Raw genomic sequence first — 23,515 nt, forward strand, 5'->3', positions numbered from 1 at the left:
TGTGTGGTTGATTGTGTTTGCGAATGATGAGCGTTGTTGTAATTACTAGCGGAATCCATAGATTCAGACTACAGGAGTGGAAATAAACTAATAAGAGGTAAGAATGATTACGTATTACCTTCTCGGTGTATACAAGAAAATGAAATTTTGACAAAAAATTTTTGGGCAGATCGCTATACTAGTAAGGGCGAGTTGTGCAGTCCACAGCTAGCAGCTACTTTAGGTTCTGTTCTGGAAGAAGCACGGAAAACGTGTTGTACGACCATGTAACAATGCCTAACCGGAAAATAATCACGGGATAGCTAAACCGGTGATTCTGGTAGAGTTAATGAAGTTAACCTGCAAATAAGCTTTGGCATTGGCAGGAATAGTTACAGAATTAGTGATAACAAGACTGTTTGTTAGAATGATGAAGGAGAAGAAATGGGGGCATCACACAAATTATGGAACAATATGACGATTCCAAGTTCGTATAAAAATTTCATACTACTACTTTTCGATCTCGTGCTTGAGAAACTGGAGTGTATGAATGAAGTGTGAAACTATTTCCTAACGTAAAGCTTTTTGCTTGTAGTTGGCCTAATAGGCATTTGATATGGGTACTTTGTGAATTATTTTCTGTCCTTACAAAAAAGACCGTTTGTGCCAAAACAGTCTCATTTATTTTGTGTGTATTACAATTGTTGTAGTATTAGAAAGGCCTATTTTGTTTTATCTAGCAGACAGTGACAAAATAGATGTAATCAGATCAGGAAACAACACCAGTCTTGAGTCCTATTTGTATTAACAGCTTTTTCAGTATTAGACAACGACATTTCGACTTTTCGTGTAGCAAAATGTTTGACGAACTTTGATGAGGTAATAGATTCTTTCACAGAAGGAAAGCACTCCATGTAAAGCTGTACCAAGATTAGAGGGTAAAAAATTCTAGGAGCTAAGGATTGAAGAAACATGTATTGTCTTGCTTGTCTCATGTCTTTACTGGGTTTATGTATCCTATATTTAATTTTATGTCACACAAAGCAGCAAGTTGTGAGCTGATAGGGAACAAAGAGTGCAGATTTTCTGAAGAGTTCTTTCTTTTAAAAAAAAAGAGGGACAGAATGTCAAACCGGCCAACTGTAAACAGGAGAGGCACCACAGGACATTTTAATTTCCACTGTCCTGAATATGGTTTGATGGCATCCATTACAAAATATACACATTTCAATTCCACAGAGCGAAGTACAGTGACGTGTGATAGAAGAATGCTGTGTGAGGAGACGAGACACTGCACTTTGGCACACTTATGACATGTCTTACATTTCCTCGAACACACATGTTGCATGCATCAGACCCTTCAGAAAGACGTGCACTACAAAATGAACTTAAAGGACGGGTATACATTCGCGCACACACACACAGAAGGTTGTATACATGGAAGAACCCTGGAGATACTAAAAGGTATCAGATAGATTATATAATTGTAAGACAGAGATTTAGGAACCAGGTTTTAAATTGTAAGACATTTCCAGGGGCAGATGTGGACTCTGACCACAATCTATTGGTTATGACCTGTAGATTAAAACTGAAGAAACTGCAAAAAGGTGGGAATTTAAGGAGATGGGACCTGGATAAACTAAAAGAACCAGAGGTTGTACAGAGATTCAGGGAGAGCATAAGGGAGCAATTGACAGGAATGGGGGAAATAAATACAGTAGAAGAAGAATGGGTAGCTTTGAGGGATGAAGTAGTGAAGGCAGCAGAGGATCAAGTAGGTAAAAAGACGAGGGCTAGTAGAAATCCTTGGGTAACAGAAGAAATATTGAATTTAATTGATGAAAGGAGAAAATATAAAAATGCAGTAAGTGAAACAGGCAAAAAGGAATACAAACGTCTCAAAAATGAGATCGACAGGAAGTGCAAAATGGCTAAGCAGGGATGGCTAGAGGACAAAAGTAAGGATGTAGAGGCCTATCTCACTAGGGGTAAGATAGATACCGCCTACAGGAAAATTAAAGAGACCTTTGGAGATAAGAGAACGACTTGTATGAATATCAAGAGCTCAGATGGAAACCCAGTGCTAAGCAAAGAAGGGAAAGCAGAAAGGTGGAAGGAGTATATAGAGGGTCTATACAAGGGCGATGTACTTGAGGACAATATTATGGAAATGAAAGAGGATGTAGATGAAGATGAAATGGGAGATACGATACTGCGTGAAGAGTTTGACAGAGCACTGAAAGACCTGAGTCGAAACAAGGCCCCCGGAGTAGACAATATTCCATTGGAACTACTGACGGCCGTGGGAGAGCCAGTCCTGACAAAACTCTACCATCTGGTGAGCAAGATGTATGAAACAGGCGAAATACCCTCAGACTTCAAGAAGAATATAATAATTCCAATCCCAAAGAAAGCAGGTGTTGACAGATGTGAAAATTACCGAACTATCAGCTTAATAAGTCACAGCTGCAAAATACTAACACGAATTCTTTACAGACGAATGGAAAAAGTAGTAGAAGCCAACCTCGGGGAAGATCAGTTTGGATTCCGTAGAACCACTGGAACACGTGAGGCAATACTGACCTTACGACTTATCTTAGAAGAAAGATTAAGGAAAGGCAAACCTACGTTTCTAGCATTTGTAGACTTAGAGAAAGCTTTTGACAATGTTGACTGGAAAACTCTCTTTCAAATTCCAAAGGTGGCAGGGGTAAAATACAGGGAGCGAAAGGCTATTTACAATTTGTACAGAAACCAGATGGCAGTTATAAGAGTCGAGGGACATGAAAGGGAAGCAGTGGTTGGGAAGGGAGTAAGACAGGGTTGTAGCCTCTCCCCGATGTTGTTCAATCTGTATATTGAGCAAGCAGTAAAGGAAACAAAAGAAAAATTCGGAGTAGGTATTAAAATTCATGGAGAAGAAATAAAAACTTTGAGGTTCGCCGATGACATTGTAATTCTGTCAGAGACAGCAAAGGACTTGGAAGAGCAGTTGAATGGAATGGACAGTGTCTTGAAAGGAGGATATAAGATGAACATCAACAAAAGCAAAACAAGGATAATGGAATGTAGTCTAATTAAGTCGGGTGATGCTGAGGGAATTAGATTAGGAAATGAGGCACTTAAAGTAGTAAAGGAGTTTTGCTATTTGGGGAGCAAAATAACTGATGATGGTCGAAGTAGAGAGGATATTAAATGTAGACTGGCAATGGCAAGGAAAGCGTTTCTGAAGAAGAGAAATTTGTTAACATCCAGTATTGATTTAAGTGTCCGGAAGTCATTTCTGAAAGTATTCGTATGGAGTGTAGCCATGTATGGAAGTGAAACATGGACAATAAATAGTTTAGACAAGAAGAGAATAGAAGCTTTCGAAATGTGGTGCTACAGAAGAATGCTGAAGATTAGATGGGTAGATCATGTAACTAATGAGGAAGTATTGAATAGGATTGGGGAGAAGAGAAGTTTGTGGCACAACTTGACCAGAAGAAGGGATCGGTTGGTAGGGCATGTTCTGAGGCATCAAGGGATCACCAATTTAGTATTGGAGGGCAGCGTGGAGGGTAAAAATCGTAGAGGGAGACCACGAGATGAATACACTAAGCAGATTCAGAAGGATGTAGGTTGCAGTAGGTACTGGGAGATGAAAAAGCTTGCACAGGATAGAGTAGCATGGAGAGCTGCATCAAACCAGTCTCAGGACTGAAGACCACAACAACAACAACACACACACACATATCCATCAACACATATACAGACACAAGCAGACATATTACACGTTTTTTCGAAATTTTCCCGAATTTGTCCGTCCTTTAACGTGTTTTAGCGGCAACACAACCACCTAACCTTTATGCACATTGCTGTCTCAACTTAACCTACACTTTTTCGCCTTTTTTCATACCAGATCTCCAGTTGCTTTCTAGTTCACCTTTATCTCTACCCATATATTTTTATCTTTCATTTTCATTTCAACCTCATGTTACATTTTCCACCTTCTAATACCATGTCACCCTCACAACACCCCCACAAAAAATGGTCTTTAAATATGTCTGCTTGTGTCTGTATATGTGTGGATGGATGTGTGTGTGTGCGCGAGTGTATACCCGTCCTTTTTTCCCCCTGAGGTAAGTCTTTCCGCTCCAGGGATTGGAATGACTCCTTACCCTCTCCCTTAAAACCCACATCCTTTCGTCTTTCCCTCTCCTTCCCTCTTTCCTGATGAGGCAACAGTTTGTTACGAAAGCTTGAATTTTGTGTGTATGTTTGTGTTTGTTTGTGTGTCTGTCGACCTGCCAGCACTTTCATTTGGTAAGTCACATCATCCATAAAATTTTTTTTTTAACGTCCTATCTCAAACGTTCGAGGGGATGGCGGGGTATTGCCCCGGTTCGGAAATATTAGAGATCCGGGACTGATGCGCAGAACAGTCTGAATTACAGTTGGGAAGTGGGTAGTCTCCACGTGACCCATTTTTACATTTAGTGTTTTTGCTGTTTCCTCTTCATTTACTGCTCCCACGTCAAATGAAGACAAAACAGATTTCTGTGGCCGGGAGCTATCAAGTGAATTAAAATACATTCACATAATTATGGAAGGCTAAACTGTGTTATTAGTTGCAGATTTTATTTTATTTCCATCTTTCTGACAGTCAAGCATTAATTGCCTTTTAGAACAATGAAGTTATTTTTGTTGGTTTGCCAAAGAAATTTTCTTTCATTAATCTTTTCCACTAAGGCAGACAATATATTTGAGACAAAGTGTTTAATTCCACACACTGTGTTTGCTGCATTTCAAGTGCACATTTTCAACCTCTAGTACATTTGGCATTACGCCATAATAAAGAACCAAACATGAGACAGGCCAGTACTGGTACTCGAAGAAAATTTACATCCCAAAAACCACATAGAAAAGCTTAATAACAGGTCGTGGGATTCTGGACATACAAATTTGCACTTTAAATGTGAACATTTTAGTATGGGCCATGAAATTCCAATTCTCTTGGAGTATCCTCTGATGTCTTGTTTCTTACATAATGTAATATCTTTTATTGTTTCACACGTACGAACATGCGGGCTCCCTACGACATCGTAGCTGCGCTTGCGCAGTGATGCCTGTCATCTGGCGCTCTCTGGCAACTGCAGAAACGAACCTATTTCTAACAGGTCGTGGGAAAATATTTCGAATGGTGGGTTGAAAATCGTTACCATCAATATACCATTCTAGCAGTTACACCAGAACTATGTGAGGTAATGTACGATGAATTTCTTAAATCACAAAGTGTTTGACTCTCATTTAAAAATCAACTCTTTGATGATGAGCCATTTAGATGAATTTTGAGCCTGGAAGATCAGACATTTATGTCGTTATTAAAAATTTTACTGGCACCTTTGTGTGATACATCTTAAATTGTAATACGCGCATAAAAGACCAACATTTTATGTGAAAGCTTAGCTTCTCTTGCAGCGTATTAATCTGATAGACCAATATTATATGTGAAGGCTTTGCGTTTCGTTTAGCAACTCTATTTACATTAATTTGAACCATTAACTGTTTCTGTTTGTGTGTTCGCGCTACTTAACAGTGATGTTGCTGTTGGTTGACTACATCACGTGTCCTAAGCTCTGAATACCTGCTGTGATCGGCTGGCGAAATCGCATGAAATGAGCTATGACTAACTTACAAAAGCACATCCCAATCTCAATTTCAATGCTTTGGAAAGTAACATGCGGTGTTTGGTGGAATTCGAGTTTATACTTTCCTAATACAAAAATATGCAGCATACATGTTGCTGCACATCAAAGATCTTTCCAAAATGCGTGTTTTTTTTTTTTTTTTCCCCCTAAAGCGCCAGGAAATTCTACGCCCGTGTATAAAACCATAATCAACGGACTTACAATTTATACAGTTCCAAGAGAAAATATACCGTCAGTTAACAGGGAAAAAGTATGTTTTCACTTGGGAGAAAGTGTATTTTTGACTGACAAATCCGGGAATTTTTTTTCCTTGTCCGCGTATACCCTGACATGATATACAAGTTGGGCTGACAGTCATTAAAACAAAGGTGTTTTTTGTTATGATGAGATGTTTTCAGGAAATTTCCTCTGAATGGCAAAATATTTTGTTGGCCCCACCTACATAGGGAGAAATTATTATCGTGATAAAGTAAGAGAAATCAGAGCTCCCACAGAAAGATTCAAATGATATTTTTCCCCAGTGCTGTTGAAGAGTGGAATGTTACAGAAATAGTCTGAAGGCTTTTCGATGAATCCTCTGCCGAACACTTAAGGATACAGGATACTTATAAATGGTGGAAAAATCAAAATTTTTTTAAATGACTTTATTAAATTCTATAGTCTTTCCTGATTACATTGATATATACACTGTAGGGTTTGAAATGAAAAAAGACCTATACATACCAAATTTTAAAGTTACGGTCATGTACGAGGTGCGACAATAAAGTAATGAGACTGATTTTCTTTGCAAGGTGTGGCACCCCTGCAGGCTTGCGTAGGCACAATATCTGTGACCTTGGTCTATAAGCCGCTTCTAGTCCAAGCGGCATGTTGAAGCAACTGCTCAGTCATGAGTTGTGCTGTAATAAGTTAACACGTGTTAGTGTCTCTCATCACAGAAATGGAACTGCATAATATTGCGCAACAGTATGCCATTTCTTTTTGCGTTAAATTGAGTGAAAACGCGACGACAACTTACGGTAAGCTTAAGAAGGCTTTTGGAGAGGAGGTTATGTCAAAAGCTCAAGTTTTTGATTGGCATAAAATGTTTAGTGAAGGCAGAACAAATGTTGAAGATGAAGACTGCAGTGGACGACTGTCAACCTCACGGACGGATGTCAACTTGGCCAGGGTGCATGAACTCGTAAAATCTGATAGAAGGTTATCCATGAAAATGATTGCAGGAGAACTACACATCAATCGAGGAACGGTTCGTCTAATAATAACATTGCTGATAATTGGATTCTGCATCACGATAATGCACCATCCCATACTGCTCTGTCAGTACAATAATTTTTTACCTCAAAACAAATTTCAGTACTACCAGAGCCACCTTATTCACCAAATATTGCTCCGTGCAACTTTTTTCTCTGTCAAAGAGTCAAAATGGTGGTCAAGGACACCATTTTCAAACAACACAAGATGTCCCAAAAGCTGTGACGAAGGTCTTGGAGGATATTACAGAAGATGAGTTCCAGAAATGTTACCATCAATGACAGAAGTGCTAATAAAAGTGTGTGCAATCTGAAGGGAACTTTGAAGGAGACAACACGAAAATTGACTAAAACTGTAAGCAACATTTTTTTTTCACATCAGTGTCATTACTTTACATTCGCACCTTGTATACTGCCATGCCCCCTTTATTTCTGTTACAGAAACCAGTATTATTTTGAAAAGAACTGTGCACTTTCTTTCCGTTTCCAGCGATTATATGTATGATACTTTGTATATGTTGGTAACAGTGCAGGTTTCTAGCGTCTGTAAATGATTATCTTTGCAAGTATTTACTTTTGTGTTCTGAAGCAGTTTGTTCACATGTTAATAAAATTTTGTTTCCCAAGTGCTACATATATTTGTGAAAATACATATTTTTTAGTGTGCCACACATCAAGAAATTCAATAAAAGGAAATTCTGTGGTAACCAGTTGACAAACAAAACAAGCCACACTGTTGAAAGTAACGTACGTGTCAGTTCTTCACTGAAGAAATTCGCACATGGCACGCCTCCTGGTGATTCAAATTTTTGTGTTAAAAATGACGCTGTTTGTAGTGGATTTGTTGTTGTTGGTGTGGGTATCTTATCTTCTTTTATAAAGGAAGTGGAAAAATGTAAACAATGTGATGGTGTAGGCTGTCTGGAAATAACTGAACAACAAAGTAGCAGGAAGGGTTTAGCGTCAAAATTAGTTGGTCTGTGTAGATCCTGCAATAAATCTACCTCGAAAATGACTTCGAACATTGTGCATAATTCATATGATGTGAATTTGAAGTTAGTGTACGCAATGCGTGCAATAGGAAAAGGAAAGAAAGGCTGCACAAACGTTTTGTCATTTGATGATCTTCCTCCACCCAGTAGGTTCAGCAAGTACATAAGAATACTTTTAGGTGCCTTGACGGTTGTGTCTAAAGCATCTGTGAAATGTGCAGTAGAAAAAACTGTTAATATTAGTGAAACAAGGGACATTGCTGTTGCACTTGATGGGACATGGCAACATCGAGGACATCGTTCCTTGAATGGTGTTTTAAGTGCTACTTCTGTGGAGAATGGAAAAGTTTTTGATGTTGAGTGCTTATCTAATTATTGCCACACCTGCCATAGTAACACTGAAGGATTATTGAACATCAGTGTTATAATAATTATGATGGTTACAGTAGAGGTATGGAGTGTGATGGAGCTCTAAAATTATTTCAGAGGTCAGTGCCCGTTTATAACGTTAGATATACAAAGTACCTAGGTGAAGGGGAATCTAAAGCTTTCAATAAAATTAATGAGTTCAATGTTTATGGTGATAGCTTCGTAACAAAACTGGAGTGTTGTGGACATGTGCAAAAGAGGATGGGTGCTAGATTGAGGAAGCTAAGAAGAGAAATGAAAGGAAAATTGCTATCTGATGGAAAATCTCTGTCTGGCTGAGACAGATTGACAGAAACTGAAATAGACCTCCTTCAGAGGTATTAAGGACTGGCCATTAGACAAACTGCACCTCTGAATGATGATACAGCAATGAGGAAAGCTGTATGGGCCACCTACTTTCATAAGTTGTCCACAGATGACCACACTGTTCATGGACTTTGCACTAAAGGAGCAGATTCTTAGGTGTGGTTACCAAAAAGCAAAAGAAAGTGGTCAAATATACTATCAAAATATCATAAGCATTATCTTCTTGAGCCTGTTATGAATGAAATAAAACCAATTTTTAGAGACCTGAGTGGACCCTGTTTTGCTTAGTACCACATTTACTCGAATCTAAGATGCACCTGAAAAATGAGACTCGAAATCCAGGAAAAAAAAAAAAAATTCCCGAATCTAAGCCGCACCTGATATTTGAGACTTGAAATTCAAGGGGAGAGAAAAGTTTTAGGCTGCACCTCCAAATCGAAACAAAGTTGGTCCATTGTAATATGAGACACAATTTAGGTCAAATGAATGACGATACAGCTACAGTAGTTTGGTTCGAGTCGTAAGCTCAGTAGTTAAGCTTTACCAGGTAGCCATTATTATGCGTCAGGCGCTCCATCCATATTATACGGGTACCCTTCCTCTTTCGCGTACTTCGTTAGCGAAACAATGGCAAGAGACTGCTATTTGCTGTTACCTACACTCCTGCTTTCTTTGAGAATAATCAACAAGAAACAAATAATAGACAGCGTATGATAGAAGATATTCTGAACGGGAGTTTAGGGAAAATTTTTCTCCGTTTGAAAATCTTTGCAGGCACCTCTTTAGTACATTACATTCTGCACTGAAATTAGTCATCTTAGATTTAAAAATCTAATCAATTGCCGTGCTTCATTTCTGACTGTATCACTATTAGGCATAAGAATAATACAGATATAAACATGGGATGATATCTATATTTTTCCGCGTTTGCTGTTGTCTCACTCTAGTTTCGTAGTTTATTAGGCAGACAGGATTTAAATGAGTTAGCAGCAAACACGAAAGAATACATGGCAAAATGTTTATATTCTAATTATTCTTATGTGAAGAGAATACTGCATGCCATTCACAATTCATAAAAGTTCCTATAAGGAACCATCTCTTCTCACAGTTAGGAAAAAATTCAGAACGTAGAGTTAGCCATATTGACAAACATCCCAAACAGTCTTGGCAGTGGGATTTTCGTAGTGCATTGAAATGCTGCTACATTCAAAGGTGCACAATACGGAATTTGTATTTACTTCGTTGGATAATGTATGAAAATGCAGTGGTCAAAACTCGAGGCGGAGGAAAAACTTGTCTGCCACCCCTTTTTCTTTTTTTTTTTTTTTTTTTTTAATACACTCATGCAGAGGGTTTGGCGCCAGTATTTATCTTTGTGCCTGCAAAGCATGCTTGTGTAGCGCTACATATATTCGACAGCAGAAGTTAGTTGTGGCGGCACCTACCAACATTTTCCAGAACTTCCGCTTACTTTGCACTCAATTGTAAGCCGCAGGCGGTTTTTTGGATTACAAAAACCGGAAAAGAAGTGCGGCTCAGATTCGAGTAAATACGGTAAATGTCTTCATGGGGGCACTCAGAATACAAATGAAAGTTTCAACCATTCCATACGGGAAAGATTACTCAAGAATGTTTTTGTAGGAATAAATACATTAATAGTTGGTGTACTAGATGGTGTGCTATGTTTCAATGATGGAGTGATAGGAAGTCCTGAGAAATTTAGGCATAAAATGTGGCTCTAATATGAAAGATCAATTTCTTCTGTGTGACAGACAACGGGTGCATGAAGTTGAAAGATTTGCTCTTCAAGTTACCAAAGAAGCAAGAAGTGCTAAAAGGAATGCCAAGAGGAAGCTTGAAGATGAAGAAAGGCTGCAGGATGTAGACTATGCTTCAGGAATGTTCTGAGGCACAGTTTAATTGGACTCATATGTTCATTCGCAATTTCCCGCAAGTTGTTTTCTTCAGAATTCAGGTACAAATATTTCCTAAAGTTTAGAAAGCATTGCTCTAATTTTTTCTGTAACTTTCGGTAGTCCATACTTATGTAGTAGACCTAAGCTTTATTGCAGAATCAGCTAAATCATTGAAAAAATAACATTTTTATTAGGAAAAAATTATAAATATTAAATGTAAGATGTGATACTTTTTTATCCTTGTAATATACGTAATAGGTGGAATTAAATAGGTCTAGTACCTCAGCCATGTCATGCATGTCTGGTAAAAATTTGGTCTCCTTCAAATGTATAACATTGGATTAAATGGTACCTCAGTTTGAGGAAGAATTTCCTTGTTACTTTTTTTAAATAACTCTAAGCAGGTTCAAAAATATTCAAAATACTTCTAATTTGTTTAGAAAGTGTGCTCTATTACCTGATATCAACAAAAAAATCTTAAAACATATACATTATAAACAGTGCCTGAAAGAAATAGGTGTTGATTTTTACATAATATTGAGCTGGAAAAATGCCATGTATCCTTAAGTGTGAACTGCCAGATAGCTGTGTAGATTTACACGAGAAATATCGTCTGGTTTGCACTGATGATGTAATGATGTGAGTGGGCTGAATGCAGGGGTTTTTTTTTTTTTTTTTTTTTTTTTTTTTTTTTTTTTTTTTTTTTTTTTTTTTTTTTTTTTTTTTTTTTTTTACGCCTGCTTTGGTGACGGAAGCAATGCATTCAACTTCCAGAAAGAAATTATCTCACAAAACAGGCCTTTGACTAAACTTCATAAAGTGCCGTACTGTGCTGTTTTATGGTATAGAGCAGATGTTACCAACAAGTATTCCATTGGTTCTCCATCATTTGAAAAACACGTTGTTTTCACTAAAACACAGCTACATTTACAACTCCATTTTTCCTGTACAGTGTTCTATAATACATACAATTGTGACTTTAAATGACAACTTTGAATTATCAAGGGCATCAGTTTTTTTTTTCCCCCCCAAATTTAATGTGCCATTATCAACAGAATGATTGCATGCAGATCATTATATTGGCGTGTGAGGTTTTGGGATTGACATTTATTTTTTTTATCGCATATCTTGAGACTTTGAGCCAAAGCTCGTGGGATGATGTGGTACCTAGTTTACAGAAAGCTGAATATAAAATTTATAAACAAAAAATTACAGAATTAATAAAATATGAAATTAAGAGAAATTAGGATAAATTACATGTTGCATAGAGAAGTTCTCATGTATTGTGAGGGCCTCCTGTGCGGAATTCTAGCATACCACAAGGTAACCTTCGTGTGTGGATTTGAATACTTAGGTGTATCACTCTTTTTTTCTGCCCTGCTGGGAAATTTGGAAAAAAAAAACCTGGAGAAATCTTGTTTTTTGTCTCAGTAGATGAAACAGTTTGTTTACTGGGATTTCCTGCCTCGTCGCTGGCTGGGTGCAGCTTAATACATGCACCGCTTCCCTACTCCCTCATTCTTACTGCTTCTCCACTTCCTACCACTCCCCTCAGCTTGCAGTCAGTGCTGCCACCACTTCTTGCCACTAGCCTAGTAGCTGCCGATGGGAGGCGTGAGGGGTGGTTTGTTTTGATATGATTCTTGGAGATTGTTGACCCAGTGGCTGGAGACAACGGTCATATGTGCACGAGTTGTGTCTGAGTGATTGTGTGATTGTGTGTGTGTGTGTGTGTGTGTGTGTGTGTGTGTGTGTGTGTGTGTGTGTGTGTGTGTGTGTGTGTTATTTTCCAAGAAAGGCTATGGCCAAAAATTTAGTTGTGAGAGTGTGATTGTCTTTTCTACGTGTCTGTCCATGGTTCAGCGATAATCTTTACGGTGAGTTGCTACCTATCTTCATTAGCATTAATTCTCAGAGTATTTGCACAAATTGATGGATTTACCACCACCATCTCATTTCGTCAACATAATGTCAGTGACTTGTGTAAAGCTGGCCACATGAATGGACTTCCATGATGGGCCAAAACCACAGGTCGTTTCTGTGGGTCTCTCTAACGGATTGGGTCTGCCGATTTGAAGCCCATCGTTTCCCAATAATGTGCAAGCCCTGCCCATCGGATCTAGTCTCGCCGATCTGTTCCAAGGCCGGCTCTGTTTGTGTGTGGTATAATGCAGTGGGTTTTCGTGATTTATCCGAGGACTCAGGACTGTGGTGCTCCTCGCAGGCCAGAGGCCATGGGCGATGGAGTTCAGGAATTGTGACTTTCTCACTGCAAGTACATTGTGCGGTACATTGTTTTATAAACATTTTATTTATTCTAGTACATTTTGGGGCTTAGAAAATAATTTATACAGGATGTACATATCTTTTTTTTTTTTTTTTTTTTTTTTTTTTTTTTTTTACAAACATTCAGTACGCGAAACATGAGTGACCCGGCAGACATCAATACAGTAATCGAATTCGTGCCATACCTGTCCCAGCATGGCATCGTCGATTGTGATATTTGTTTCTCGTATTCTCTCCCGGAGCTCCGCTACATCACGTGGTAGAGACCATACATACACCGGATCTTAAATGTGTCCCCACAGAAAAAAAGTCACACGGAGTGAGGTCTGGTAATCAGGGAGGCCATTTCATGAAACAGCTGTTCCCTTCTGTAGCACGGCCAGTTCATCGATGCGGCAGCTCCGTATTCAGGTACCCACAAACTTAACGATGAAAATGGGGTGGAGCCCCATCCTGCTGAAAGATGAACGGAGAGCCCAATTGCATCTGCGGCATCAGCCATTGCTGCAACATATCCGAGTAGGAATATCCAGTGACAGTTCTCTTGGCGAAGAAGAATGGCCCGTACAGTTTTCGACACGACAAAGCACAAAAAACATTTACATTTAGCGAATCACACCCAAATTCAATGTATTAGTGTGGATGCTTTGCACCCCAGATTCGACAATTATGCCTGTACACTTTCCCATTAGTGTGAAAAGTGGCTTCATTGCTAAAACTTAAGCGATCAAAAATTCCATCCCCGTCCTTATTCAATTGTTGCAACTGTGAACAAAACTCAAAACACTTGTCTTTGTCGTTGTTATTGACCTTCTACCCTAGCTCCAATTTGAATGGTTTCATAGACAACTTCTGTCGCATGACTTGCCACAGTCAGTGGAGCCATTTCGAGTTCATGGGATGCACGACGCACCAATTTCTTTGGACTCCTTATGAATGTCTCTGGTATGCAATCCAAATTCACTTCACTCACACTGGGATGTCTGCTTCTCTGTGCTGAGCACAAGCAACCGGTCATAATAAATTTGTTGTGCCTTCCTTATTGGTGGTTTCTTACTGTACTTTGTTCTAAACATCCATTGAACAGCTGTAGCACACACTTTTTTTGTCGAACTCCAACACGCAGAAAGCTCGCTCCGCACCTGAACTTGCCATGTTTATGACTGGTGCTATCGGCAAATCACCAAAGTATGCTGTGGTGGTATACATGAAAAAGAACTTTCAGGGTTTCTCTTCAAAATGACATATGTGTGATATCTGTGCTATGTTTGGTTCTTGTGCAATAAATAATTGAAAGTGTTCCCAGATGTAATGTACACCCTGTATATTAGAAAGTATGAGTGATAGGAAGAACAACTTGCGGCAGTCACAGGCGGTTTGTATGCTATGTACCTGTATATTTTGGCCTGCCTTATATACTTCTTTCAATAGGCCTACTTTTTTCTGAGGTTATTTCTGAAATCAGTGTAGGTATTTTAAATCTGTCTTGCGACTCCAAGGAAATGCGTATTTGTGTCACCAAATATGTTTAGTTTTATTGAAATAAAATAACATCAGTGGTCTTCATGGAATATTATATACCATCGTCTTTCTTTCTCCATCTAAAAACTGTTCATTACAAAAGATGCTGACATTAGTACTTAAGATTTTTGCTCATGAGGGGAAGAAATACAGAAGTCCTTACATTTTTTTTTGTGAACTTATGTCTTTACTTGCTCTTGAGACCTCGAAATTTGTCAGGGAAAAATGCTAAAAGTTGCTGGAAATCGGGGAACGTCACTTGGGGAAACTTGCGGCAACCCTGAATGTTCACAAGCTGGCACTGCAGAGCTTGCTGACTGCATTTTTCAGGGATGAGAATATTCTTGCGAAGTGCACAGAATTGCCCCAAACTATAACACCATATGAGATAACAGAGCAAAAGTAAACAAGCTTTTGTGTTTGTGTCCAAGACATAGTGTATAGTGAAGACAGAAGTGTTCATTTTCTGCTTAAGGTGTTGAACATGATACTTCTGAGAGAGCTTTTCATCTATCTTCAGTCTTAAGAATTTAAAATGTCTGTTCGACCAGCTCAGGACAAGACTATTTCTATTTTACAAGAGTTCAGTTGTTGGCAGTGAAGTATTAATCCGTTCTCCAAAAGCCATGTGCTGATGTTGCCAACTACCTTGTCAGCTAGATGATTTACTTTATGTTCAGTGTTTTCCGAGAGAACACATGTCCGAATATACAAAAGCTTTCATTTGCATTTGCAGTAGGTATGAAAAAAAAAAAAAAAAAAACAGAAGCTCCTGTTTGTGTTTCCTATAGATAGTGGATATAACAACAGCTCCTTTAAGTTATGTTTTCAGATTATTTTTGATGCCACAATTTCCACTCACGTTGTTACTTTTGTGTTTTCTTCTTGCTTAGTACTCTTGATACATTTTGTTCAAAGTTTGACTATGGTTCCTGCTACTAGGTGCGAGAATACAAGTGAGTTGGCTTCCATTCGGACGTCTACGATGAGACGATGGACAGGGTGAAAGGCCTCGGCGTTGATACCGAGTGCACTGGTGGTGGCAGAATACAGCACGACCCCAGTGCCAAGGTCATCAATGTGTACAGCTACTCACAGGTGATACCTAAAGCAGTGAGTTGTAGAAATGACAGTATGTGTCATCTTGAGCTGTTATTCAACTTAATTTTTTACTGTGTGACTGGTTTCAGTTGAAGACCATTTTCAGGCACCTGTTGTATATACATCGTGGATACGGGAAAATTTGGGATGAAAAGAATGTTTGAAAATTATAGTAACAATACAAGCAACACTTACAGAATTTGATTACCAGCAAAAACTATATATATCAAAAGAATACAATGTCAGAAATATAAATTAAATATCCACAAGCATTGTATGTATTGTTATTACAATTTTGAAGTATCCTTTTTGCCTGAATTTTTCCTGTTTCCATGCTGTGGGTACAACAGGTGCTCAAGAATGGTCTCTGACCAAAACTGGTTGCACCGTAAAAAAAATTTATCAACAGCTTAAAGTGTTACGTGATGTCATTTCTACAATTCGTATAAGCTGCAGACCACAGTTAACAAAAAATATTTTAAGAACAGTGAAGTTTCTGTTCATACGTTGTGTGCCCTATAATTCAAGTATTTTTAAAGTTTTTAAGAATGTTATACGCCAAGCTCCTCCATGGGAAAGCAGTTTCTGCTTCGGTTACATGGCACAAATTATAGAATACCTTGTTATATGGTCAGAAGCAAATGTCACCAGATGTTAATACCTGTAAATCATCATCATCATGCTTCTTACAACCGTGTACAATAATTTGTGTGTGGTGTTGTGGACAAGTGTTATGGTTGAAATGGCTACTGTTGTTCTGGGTAGCAGCCATGATTATGAAACTTCCTGACAAATTAAAACTGTGTGCCGGGCCAGGACTACATCCTGAAACCTTGTCTTCCGTGGACAATGCTGATACCAACTGTGCTGTTCAATCTGATTCATGATTTTTTCTTACACCTTTCAGATTACTTTTGAGGCTACAATCCTTGCTTCCACTTGTATATATAGCGAGAGAGAGTTGTATATGTAGCAAGAGAGAGAGAGAGATAGAGAGAGAGAGAGAGAGAGAGAGAGAGAGAGAGAGAGAGAGAATCTTCTGTCCCATAATTTTATGACATTATTATTATTATTATTATTATTATTATTACCTTCACTTTCTCAGACGTTAAGTCCGGTTAAAAATGGAGTGACGCGGACCTTGATCAAGCGTCACTTCCTTTTAACTGTACGGTATGTGTTATATTGCATTTAGGAACTTTCGGGTAATTGAACATGTATCAATAATTACGGATTTCTGTAGCTGTATATATATGTTTGGATGTAGCTGTATTGCATTGATGTACTGGTGGATATTGTGTGGTATGTCTCCTGTAGTTGATAGTATAATTGGTATGATGTCAACTTTATCCTGATGCCACATGTCTTTGACTTCCTCAGCCAGTTGGATGTATTTTTCAATTTTTTCTCCTGTTTTCTTTTGTATATTTGTTGTATTGGGTATGGATATTTCGATTAGTTGTGTTAATTTCTTCTTTTTATTGGTGAGTATGATATCAGGTTTGTTATGTGGCATTGTTTTATCTGTTATAATGGTTCTGTTCCAGTATAATTTGTATTCATCATTCTCCAGTACATTTCGTGGTGTATACTTGTATGTAGGAATGTGTTGTTTTAAAAGTTTATGTTGTAAGGCAAGCTGTTGATGTATTATTTTTGTGACATTGTCATGTCTTTTGGGGTATTCTGTATTTGCTAGTATTGTACATCCGCTTGTGATGTGATCTACTGTTTCTATTTGTTGTTTACAAAGTCTGCATTTATCCGTTGTGGTATTGGGATCTTTAATAATATGCTTGCTGTAATACCTGGTGTTTATTGTTTGATCCTGTATTGCAATCATGAATCCTTCTGTCTCACTGTATATATTGCCTTTTCTTAGCCATGTGTTGGATGCGTCTTGATCGATGTGTGGCTGTGTTAGATGATACGGGTGCTTTCCATGTAGTGTTTTCTTTTTCCAATTTACTTTCTTCATGTCTGTTGATGTTATGTGATCTAAAGGGTTGTAGAAGTGGTTATGAAATTGCAGTGGTGTAGCCGATGTATTTATATGAGTGATTGCCTTGTGTATTTTGCTAGTTTCTGCTCGTTCTAGAAAGAATTTTCTTAAATTGTCTACCTGTCCATAATGTAGGTTTTTTATGTCGATAAATCCCCTCCCTCCTTCCTTTCTGCTTAATGTGAATCTTTCTGTTGCTGAATGTATGTGATGTATTCTATATTTGTGGCATTGTGATCGTGTAAGTGTATTGAGTGCTTCTAGGTCTGTGTTACTCCATTTCACTACTCCAAATGAGTAGGTCAATATTGGTATGGCATAGGTATTTATAGCTTTTGTCTTGTTTCTTGCTGTCAATTCTGTTTTCAGTATTTTTGTTAGTCTTTGTCTATATTTTTCTTTTAGTTCTTCTTTGATATTTGTATTATCTATTCCTATTTTTTGTCTGTATCCTAGATATTTATAGGCATCCGTTTTTTCCATCACTTCTATGCAGTCGCTGTGGTTATCCAGTATGTAATCTTCTTGTTTAGTATGTTTTCCCTTGACTATGCTATTTTTCTTACATTTGTCTGTTCCAAAAGCCATACTTATATCATTGCTGAATCCTTCTGTTATCTTTAGTAATTGGTTGAGTTGTTGATTTGTTGCTGCCAGTAGTTTTAGATCATCCATGTATAGCAAATGTGTGATTTTGTGTGGGTATGTTCCAGTAATATTGTATCCATAATTTGTATTATTTAGCATGTTGGATAGTGGGTTCAGAGCAAGGCAGAACCAGATAGGACTTAATGAGTCTCCTTGGTATATTCCACACTTAATCTGTATTATTATTATTATTATTATTATTATTATTATTATTACCAGCTTCTGTATCTTTTGATTGAGTATAGTTACGGCAGCACATGAATTGTGGTGAGCCTGGTGTTTTTACAAGACTTTTTCCAGTTGCCAGGACAGTTGTCATAATTACTCAAATCAACAATTACTTGCACTTGGAGCAGACCAAATGATTCCTCTGTACCCCTCGCACCTATTTTATACTTTTCAGACTGTGTTTCACACATTTTGTGACCAACCTGTTTCATTTAACACAGTTAATACAGTTGCAGATTGTGGGTACGTGTTTAATGTTTTTGCACGATTACTGCTGCTTGTGTTTCAGTGTTGTGTACAATGCCAGACCCATCAATAGAAAAATTAATTCTGATGCTGCATATTGCACATCTGTTCTGAAGGTCTTTACACACTCCCTTTTTCTGCTGCTTTTGTGTTGTGATGTGTGGTTTAGAAAATTTCAGATTGCTTTACGGTTTCATGTGCTCTGTATTAGATGCATTTTTAGTGTACGTACAAGCACATCGGTTACTTATGATGTAGTTGTAGTTAAGAGTTCTCGTTTTAGTGTTTAATTATTATTGTGATATGTAGCACACTGTTTAATTGTACTTTAGTTTTAAAATACCCAAGGACTGCTTCATTTCAGGGGTTTGGGAAGGCAGACCACAGCAAGACAGTAGAAATTCTGAAGACTGCATATCCTGTTTACAACATTACTTGGAGTGATGAAGGATACTGATCTGCTCAGGTAATTAAATTTACATATGCGTGATACATTCAAAATGTCTCTGACATTACGACAACCTTCATAATGAATGAAGGAGATATTTTTTGCATTTAAGCTGTTGTATTTTAATAAGACCTCTCCTTAATTATACAGGGTGATTCAAAAAGAATACCACAACTTTAGGAATTTAAAACTCTGCAACGACAAAAGGCAGAGCTAAGCACTATCTGTCGGCAAATTAAGGGAGGTATAAAGTTTCATTTAGTTGTACATTTGTTCGCTTGAGGCGCTGTTGACTAGGCGTCAGCGTCAGTTGATGCTAAGATGGCGACTGCTCAACAGAAAGCTTTTTGTGTTATTGAGTACGGCAGAAGTGAATCGACGACAGTTGTTCAGCGTGCATTTCGAACGAAGTATGGTGTTAAACCTCCTGATAGGTGGTATATTAAACGTTGGTATAAACAGTTTACAGAGAATGGGTGTTTGTACAAAGGGAAAAGTTCTGGACGGCCGAGAACGAGTGATGAAAATGTAGCACGCATCCAGCACGCATTTGTTCGCAGCCCAGGAAAATCGACTCGCAGAGCTAGCAGAGAGCTGCAAATTCCACAATCAACTGTATGGAGAGTCCTACGATAAAGGTTAGTTATGAAACCTTATCGTCTGAAATTGGTTCAAGCACTGTCTGCAGCTGATCAGATTAAAAGAATCGATTTCTGTGTTTTTATCCTTGCTCAAATGGAAACAGATGAATCTTTCGTTTCGAAGATTGTGTTTAGTGATGAAGCAACTTTCCACACTAACGGGAAAGTCAACCGTCACAATGTCTGTACATGGGGCACTGAGAATCCGCGGGAAACAACTCAGTATGAACATGACTCGCCTAAGGTGAACGTTTTCTGTGCCATTTCAGCCAATAAAGATTTTGGTCCCTTTTTCTTCAAAGGTGCTACTGTAACTGGACTACAGTATCTGGAGACGTTAGAGAATTGGCTGTTCCCTCAGCTCGAACAAGAAGCACAATAATTCGTATTTCAGCAGGATGGAGCACCACCACATTGGCACTTATCTGTCCGTAACTACCTGAACGTCAACTACCCCAGGCGATGGATCGGCCGCCAGGTTGCCCATGACAGAGCACTTCATCACTGGCCTCCAAGAAGCCCTGATCTTACCCCCTGCGATTTTTTCTTATGGGGGTATGTTAAGGATATGGTGTTTCGGCCACCTCTCCCAGCCACCATTGATGATTTGAAACGAGAAATAACAGCAGCTATCCAAACTGTTACACCTGATATGCTACAGAGAGTGTGGAACGAGTTGGAGTATCGGGTTGATATTGCTCAAGTGTCTGGAGGGGGCCATATTGAACATCTCTGAACTTGTTTTTGAGTGAAAAAAACCTTTTTAAATACTCTTTGTAATGATGTATAACAGAAGGTTATATTATGTTTCTTTCATTAAATACACATTTTTAAAGTTGTGGTATTCTTTTTGAATCACCCTGTACAGGTAGTTCTGGCCCAAAAAGTCATTTTAAATGTTTTTAAAGTACAACAAACAGTAGCATTTCTACTGTAATTTGTAAGCCATGATGAACAGTAGCACATAGTGTGAGTTTGCTGCCTTTTTATTTCTGTGGGACCTCGCTATGTGTGTAAACCGAAAAATGGCTTTTTGAGTTGAAACTAGTTGCTTAATTAAAAATATTTTTAGTAACTCTATTATCTTAAGCTGAAAAATATCATTTTCATCCAATGACATTAATAATTTTTGTGTCCTCTTTTTCACTTTTGCCATATGGGTGTGTTTGAGAAGGTCTATCACATGTTTGTTTCTAAGATTGGTACAGTTGTTTTCTGTCATTAGTTATTGTATGCTGATTTTGACCGCTGAGAATCAAATTTTTCAACTGTTTATTATCAGGATTTAGCAGCAAGTTTTTTTACTGAAGTGTTAAAAGGTGTTGTATCTAACAACTATTTTTCTGATCTTCACAACTATTTTTCTGATCTGAAGATTGCCATGCAGGAACTCAACAAACTAGTTCTGATCTGATTCAAAGATTGCATTCATTTTGTTGGTAGAGGCAGTGGGGAGCTGTCCTCTTCAGTCATCATTATCCAGAGGTGAAGCTAGTTTCTTTCAGTAGTGGCTGTCATTATTGACTTCAGTCTTGAAGAGTGTGTCTCAGAAATCATTAAATCAGCAGCAGACTGTTGGTTTATTGCATGAAGAGATTCCAAATACTGCTTTAAATTCACTTCTATCTTAAATTCAGTGCCATGTATGAATGTCTTCTTTTAAACTCCATTGATACCTCAGTCTAAGTGATGTGTGCACAAAAGGAGTGAACAAGTGGCCCGTGTAATATGCCTAGTGTGTTAACAGTGTACACCACTACACATTGTCTATTTTAGAAAATGAATCACTCTGCAGCAACCCAGAATGTCTCAGAATTCCCACACTATGCAGTACAGTATCCGAAGATTGTTATTCTGCGAAAAGAAATCCATTGGTGTTAATTAGATGTGTACTGTACTCTCCATTTAATGTACAAAAGCAGTTGTCCAGTAGCAATTCATTGCAAGAGGAGGGACAATTTCCAGTTTTGTTATTTATTTTATTTGCCCATTTAAATAAAGCTGACTTAGGAATTTTCCCTTATGTGGGGACTGTTTGTACTAGATAATGTGTCTGTTTGAAGTTCTATATTTGTATATTTTGCTGTTCATGTCACTTCTGCATAATTTTTCATTGATTGTATCGATACTTGTTTGAATTCTGATATGTTGTGAAATTTCAAACATTTGGGAATCCCGTGATAAACTAGTACTATTAGCGTCAATTGTAGGCTTAAACTAAATTGTGCTCTTTCAAAAATTTTTAGAACAGTATGCCTATCATCCTCATTCAAAATAGTCTGTCTCTTATTTTGTTGTCCAATTATGTGAGAAATAGTTTAGTTTCAGAATTTTGAGATGCCTGCAAAACTATACTTTGTAAGTTAGTGCTACCAGTGTTTTGTATACGTAATTTACGTAGCAAATCAATGCTTTGTGGTTCACAGCTCAGCCAAAGTATACATCACCCCTGAATTTCATTGTATATCAATGCAAATAAATGTGTATTTTTGAGAATTTTCGGAAGTTACCATTGTTGTTGTTGTTGTTGTTGTTGTTGTGGTCTTCAGTCCTGAGACTGGTTTGATGCAGCTCTCCATGCTACTCTATCCTGTGCAAGCTTTTTCATCTCCCAGTACCTACTGCAACCTACATCCTTCTGAATCTGCTTAGTGTATTCATCTCTTGGTCTCCCTCTATGATTTTTACCCTCCACGCTCCCCTCCAATACTAAATTGGTGATCCCTTGATGCCTCAGAACATGTCCTACCAACCGATCCCTTCTTCTGGTCAAGTTGTGCCACAAACTTCTCTTCTCCCCAATCCTATTCAATACTTCCTCATTAGTTATGTGATCTACCCATCTAATCTTCAGCATTCTTCTGTAGCACCACATTTCGAAAGCTTCTATTCTCTTCTTGTCCAAACTATTTATCGTCCATGTTTCACTTCCATACATGGCTACACTCCATACGAATACTTTCAGAAATGACTTCCTGACACTTAAATCAATACTGGATGTTAACAAATTTCTCTTCTTCAGAAACGCTTTCCTTGCCATTGCCAGCCTACATTTTATACCCTCTCTACTTCGAACATCATCAGTTATTTTGCTCCCCAAATAGCAAAACTCCTTTACTACTTTAAGTGCCTCATTTCCTAATCTAATTCCCTCAGCATCACCCGACTTAATTAGACTACATTCCATTATCCTTGTTTTGCTTTTGTTGATGTTCATCTTATATCCTCCTTTCAAGACACTGTCCATTCCATTCAACTGCTCTTCCATGTCCTTTGCTGTCTCTGACAGAATTGCAATGTCATCGGCGAACCTCAAAGTTTTTATTTCTACTCCATGAATTTTAATACCTACTCCGAATTTTTCTTTTGTTTCCTTTACTGCTTGCTCAATACACAGATTGAACAACATCGGGGAGAGGCTACAACCCTGTCTCACTCCCTTCCCAACAACTGCTTCCCTTTCATACCCCTCTACTCTTATAACTGCCATCTGGTTTCTGTACAAACTGTAAATAGCCTTTCGCTCCCTGTATTTTACCCCTGCCACCTTTAGAATTTGAAAGAGAGTATTCCAGTCAACATTGTCAAAAGCTTTCTCTAAGTCTACAAATGCTAGAAACGTAGGTTTGCCTTTCCTTAATCTTTCTTCTAAGATAAGTCGTAAGGTCAGTATTGCCTCACGTGTTCCAGTGTTTCTACGGAATCCAAACTGATCTTCCCCGAGGTTGGCTTCTACTAGTTTTTCCATTCGTCTGTAAAGAATTCGTGTTAGTATTTTGCAGCTGTGACTTATTAAGCTGATAGTTCGGTAATTTTCACATCTGTCAAC

The 23,515-nt window shown here is 38.1% G+C and overlaps 1 long non-coding RNA gene across 6 annotated transcripts in view; it reads left to right on the forward strand.

The window, feature by feature from the left end:
* Window positions 1–23,515, forward strand: part of LOC126416375 (uncharacterized) — a 51,245-nt gene that overhangs the window by 13,557 nt on the left and 14,173 nt on the right. For 2 of the 6 annotated variants that reach the window (XR_007575447.1, XR_007575444.1), the window contains 2 exons: window positions 15,315–15,470; window positions 18,962–19,063. This is a non-coding gene — a long non-coding RNA (uncharacterized LOC126416375). Of the gene's footprint in view, window positions 1–10,421; window positions 10,625–15,314; window positions 15,471–18,961; window positions 19,064–23,515 lie in introns of all 6 variants that reach the window. The other 4 variants (XR_007575446.1, XR_007575442.1, XR_007575443.1 and 1 more) reach the window with 3 other exon arrangements.

The sequence above is a fragment of the Schistocerca serialis genome, chromosome 8, assembly GCF_023864345.2.
Source record: "Schistocerca serialis cubense isolate TAMUIC-IGC-003099 chromosome 8, iqSchSeri2.2, whole genome shotgun sequence".
Lineage (NCBI taxonomy): Eukaryota > Metazoa > Arthropoda > Insecta > Orthoptera > Acrididae > Schistocerca > Schistocerca serialis.